Below are 5,706 nucleotides of genomic sequence, written 5' to 3'. Positions count from 1 at the left end.
TTAGCAATGAATTTCTGCAAATAAGCATAGATTACTTTCACCCAAATATTAAAAACGTAAGAATAAATTCATTATTGTAACTTCGCATTATCTTCATCAAATCCTGATTGAAAGTAGTTTGGTTTCTCTTCTGAGACACCATTAGATAACTGTTATTAAAACAACAAAAAAGTCTTACATTATACACAATGCCAAGTAGGATACATGTGAGCTGATCACCTCCAGTGTCAATATCAATTCGCTACGAAAAACAAGATTTTCATGTGCCACTAAGTGTATGTATATATGTGTGTGTGTGTGTGTGTGTGTGATTACATCCTATATGTTATTTGGCTAGAGACAGACAAAACAGTTTGACTTTAACTAACCATCTGAAAGCAAAAATAGCCTGGTTTATATACAACATACATCAACAAATTCAGGAATGAACTACAAGCAAAGATTAATAACCAAAGGAGAATTTATAAATAATTGAGTTTCAGTTATATATCAGTGCCTTTGACGAAATCCCATAATCTATATTTTTATAGATAGTATTCCAAGATATTATTAACACATTGACTCTCACTCGAACCACCGGTGAGTCGTTCTCTGTTTTCTTTTTAGAAGACCACTTATTGGCTTGGACGCAAAGGCTACACATACACTCTTTCTAAAAAAGTAATTGTAAAATGACTAATGGGACCCTAAAAAGTGTCGGTAAAATAAGCTTGCAAGCCAACGTGTTAACATGCAGAAAGTGAAGTTCGATATATTCTTCTGTTATTAACACGTCTCCCAGGAGCCAAGGGTGTCTTTATAATTTGTTGAATCGCAAAAGTCACTTCAATCCAGTAACTCCTACAGAGGGTGGTTTTGGACGTATCTTTTTGATAGAATTTCGAAACAAGTTTCACTTGCTAATTGATAAAATTCGAAGTGAAATATAACGTTCTCAAGTTTCCATACTAGTTAGTACTAAGATCTAACCGTTCAGAGTAAATTCAGTACATATCGATAAAGCCACATTCTCAGAATCATTAATTAAACAACTGACAACTTTTTTATTTTTCCGCTATCATCTTTTAATGCTTATCTTTCAGTTTAAATAGAACGATTTCACCTGTGATTCGGCAGAGAAGGTCAAAGCATGAAGATATCCAAGAAAAGAGTGAGTAGACAGGAACAATTTGAAAGTAACTACAGACATAATTTTGTGCTCGACCTGTTACACAGTGTCTATCAAGGTGGGCCTAAACCGTTCTTGTGATTTGGAGACTTCCACGCTTATTGTGCTTGGTCATTAAGTCCATGATGCTTGAATGTTTTTGGAATTTCGCGTGAAGCTACTCGAGAGCTATTTACATTGGACGTCCCTAATTTAGCAGTGTAAGAGTAGAGGAAAGGGAGCTAGTTACTAGTTAATAGCGAACTACTTACAAAACAAACAACATAATTACATTCAACTCTTATTTAGAGAGGCAGTATTTTTGCTATTAAAATAATAATACAGAAACCGTCTTACATTCTTATCCAAACTTGACGTAACTATTTGGAGTGAGTCTAGTTTTTTTATATCCACCTTGTGTTGAACATCTTTTAACTCTGGGATCGGTGTTATCAAACCTTTCCCATCGCAATACGACAAGACGTTTCTTGCCGCGAGTTTAGCCATATTTTGTCTAACTGTTACTTCTGCAGTTCCTATGTGGGGTAGAAGGACCAAGAGTGGTGAGTCTGTGATCTTTTGGTATCGGTTCAGGAACCATGACATCCAAACCAGCAGCACGGATCTTTCCATGTTTTAAGGCATCGTATAAATCATCATGTTGGACGACTTTTCCTCTGCTCGTGTTGATAAATATAGCAGTAGATTTCATCAGGTTAAACTGCTTAGCAGTAAACAGTTCTGTTGTTTTATCTGTCAGATTGCACGTACACAGAACGAAGTCCGACTCCCTCAGAAGATCTTCAAATTCTACAAAGCGGGCTCCCATACTTTCTACAGCATCAACAGGTTTGTGTATATCATGGTAGACAACTTTATTGACCTTAAATGATAAAATTCTTTCGGCAACAGCCTGACCGATTTTTCCCATGCCCACGATGCCCACAGTGGCATTTTTAAGTCCTACACCACACATCCAATAAGGCTCCCACATATGTACCCACTCTCCATTTTTTATAGCGTTTGAAGCTTCAAACAGTCGTCTCCCAGTTATCAGCATAAGAGCAACTGTTAATTCGGCAACGCTATCAGTTGGTATCCCTGGTGTATTACTTACTAGGATGTCGCGTTTCCTGCATTCATCAATATCAATATGGTCGTACCCGACAGAATTGGTCGCGATTACTTTAAGTTGCTGTCCAGCTGCATCAAGTACTTCACTGTCGATTATATCTGTTGTTGAACAGTAAATAATATCCTTTCCCTGAATACCCTTAATAAGCGCCTCACGTGGTATTGTTTTGGGTTCTTTATAAAATTCAACATCACATACCTTCCTCAACATGTCGTTCACTTCCTGCGATATGTCAGGCCTAGTAACAAAAACTTTGTATTTTGTCATGGTGACTACGTTTTATCGTTAGCAGTGCTACACTATCCGTGTAATGCTCAGTGAAACTCAGTCACTCGCATTGCTCAAGATTCATTATATAACCTATGTTGTCGGTAAGCGCCATCTCTGGATAAACACGTGCAAAAGGTTTGTTTGTGATTATTTGAGTTAACCCAAAAGTGTTGAATTTATAGAGCCATAATTTTCCTTTTGTTGATAATAGTAACATAAAACTTAAGAATATGTTATTTAGCCAATAGGTCGCTGCATTTTTATTTTTCTTCATATAAGTGTTTCACATTCTAATGGTAACTGTTGAAGAATTGAAATATATATTTTCTTATTGAAAACGTAATGTTCCTTTATTATTAATTACTTCCTGCCAACGATTCACAAGCTTCTGAATGCCACTTCTATAGAATTATTAGGGTTTGGAGGAAAAGAATGCAGAGAAGGTAGTTTTGACAATTTCATGTGTTCCAAGCTCTTTTCCATCAAGATAGTTCTGCAAACTTCGGAATAGATGATAATCAGATGGGGAAAGGTCTGGAGAATAAGGAAGTTGTGGAAATCTTTCCACTCTAGCTCTTTAATCTTTACAGATGTGATCCTTGCTGTATGAAGCCGTGCATTATCCTGGTGTTACACAACATCTTTACAACTGATCAAAGCAGGCCTCTTTCTTTCAGTGCAAACTTTGAGCGCTCTAACTGTTGACAATAGAAGTCTTATGTAATCGTTACATTAATAGCAGCAATTCAAAGTGAATCACATAAACAATATCCAACCGAAAGATTAACAAGACTTTCCTAGGGTGGTGGTCCATTTTGGGCTGTGCTTTAGCCAGTCGACCTGCACGTAGCCATTGTCTGCGGCACTTAACAATTTTTATAAAATATCAATTTTCTATCTCCAGTCATTAACCTGTCCAAAAGGTGAGTTACATTTACGAGAGTGCAGAGAAGTGCAAATGTCCACTCTTGCTCTAAGGTTGGCTTCTTTCAAATCATGTGTGACCCTTTTGCCAAGTTTTGAAACGTTTTCTAGCTGCTGTAGATGACGGTGAAATGTTGAATGGTTTGAAATTAGCTTCTGTGCCAGTTCTTTAACAGTTACAGCACAGTCTCCATCAAGTGCAGCCAGCAACAAGTCATCGTTAAACTATATAAGATGACCTGATCGTGGCGCATCACATAAATTGCAGTCACCTGATCTGAACTTCTGAAAACACCTTCGACATCTTCTTTCATTGAGAGGCTTCGCATCGTAAACAACTTGAATATTTCGTGTAGTTTCGGCTGCACGGTTGTCTTTTTTAAATTCATAAAGCATTATATGCTTAATGTGCTTCTCAGACACATCCATCTTCATAATGGTTTATTTGATAAATGATCTAAAAGTGGAGTTGGGTTAGTTTCTTTAATTTGTGTGAACATTTTATACACGTCTTACTACATATTTCAGTCATTAAAGCCTTTTATAAAGACAAAAATGATAATACAATTTCTGTATTACATTTTTGAAAATTACTATGGGATGACCTGATAGTTTTTCCTTCATTTTGTTTAATTTCGCGCAAAGCTACACGAGGGCTATCTGCGCTAGCCGTCCCTAATTTAGCAGTGCAAGACTAAAGGGAAGGCAGCTAGTCATCACCACCCACCGCCAACTCTTGAGCTACTCTTTTACCAACGAATAGTGAGATTGACCGTCACATTATTTCGCCCCCGATGCTGAAAGGGCGAGCATATTTGGTGTGACGGAGATTCGAACCCACGATCCTCAGATTATGGGTCGAGCGCCTTAACCACCGAGCCAGGCCAGGACCCTTAATTGTTCAACAATACGTCTGTGAACTAAAAAACCGAATTTTGTTAACCGTTGTGCGCACAGCACAAATAGTCTATTGCAAAGCTTTCTACTTACCTACAAACAAACGCATCAAAAACATATAAATTATGATGAATTTTATATGTCAGAAATATCGCTTTATTAGAACAAAGCATACGGTGAAATTTTCTCGTCTTCTCCAAAATGTATAAATTGTATTAGGGTTTACATATAAAATATCTGTTTATCTACAATTTGTACTGATAAAGACTAAGATAAAATTTATTTTTATGTTTCTTTTTTAAGCACAAAGCTACAGAATGGGCTATCTGTGCCGTGCCCACCACCGGTTTTTAGCGGTGTGAGCTCTAAGACTTACCACAAGAAAGCCTGTGCTCTTTCTAACAAAAGTATGGTGCTTCTAAATAGTTTCTTTTATTCGATATTAGAACGGTAAAAAATGTTTGATCAAGGTTTATATTTCAAAGAATACAATAAGTATGAGTGATATTTTAGTTACACAGTCCATGAATAAAATGAATAAAAAAGACAATATAAAAATTTGACAATAGTCGCAAAGGTCACAAAGTCGTAGGATCGACTGCAGTCGGACTTGGCAGTGAAAGAGTTAATGACTGAAGTTGGTTTTTCTGACAGTCTCTCAAACATATACATTAATCGATAATCCACAGGTAACACACCGTTTAACAAACAGAAATTTACATAAACCGCCAACCAACATAATACGGTAGCCACTGTTAATCTCACTTAGAGATGTCGCAACAAATACCTTACTGAAATCAAAGTTGTTAACAGTTAATGTAGTGGCTTCATGTCAAATACCCTAATGAAATCAAAGTTGTTAACTGTTAATGTAGTGGCTTCATATCAAATACCCTAATGAAACCAAAGTTGTTAACTGTTCATTTAGCGGTGTCATAACAAATACCCTAAAGAAGCCATAACAACGGTAACACGTACAATGATGAAGAATGATACTTAAGTTATGCAAATATTGTATGAAAGCAGAATATTTCAGTTATACTATGCAATATAATCAATTATGCAACTTAAACAAATACTAAAGCATTTTATGCTGAACAGTGTTTCAAAATTTCAGTGAGCATTGGACTTTTGATACTTGTTAGCACAATGTTATTAGCAACCCCATCATGTGTTACAAATACAATTTTCTTGGCTGTGGAAATTCATTACAATTACACCTCCATGTCAAACCTGTGTCATAGTTATTAGTAACATGTATTCTGGTTCATTCATGAAGTAAGCAAAAATAAAGTATAACATTAAACCAATCTTTAAGTAGAGTTTTACTAAA

At 36.2% G+C, this 5,706-nt stretch overlaps 1 pseudogene; it reads right to left on the bottom strand.

Annotated features, from left to right (window-relative positions):
* Positions 1–372: 372 nt before the first annotated feature.
* On the bottom strand, positions 373–2,654 carry LOC143242316 (glyoxylate reductase/hydroxypyruvate reductase pseudogene; annotated as a pseudogene).
* Positions 2,655–5,706: the final 3,052 nt, after the last annotated feature.

Source organism: Tachypleus tridentatus, unplaced genomic scaffold (assembly GCF_004210375.1).
Source record: "Tachypleus tridentatus isolate NWPU-2018 unplaced genomic scaffold, ASM421037v1 Hic_cluster_2, whole genome shotgun sequence".
Taxonomy (NCBI): domain Eukaryota; kingdom Metazoa; phylum Arthropoda; class Merostomata; order Xiphosura; family Limulidae; genus Tachypleus; species Tachypleus tridentatus.
Note: the sequence above shows the minus strand (reverse complement) of the source record. Positions and strands in the feature narration are given on the sequence as shown.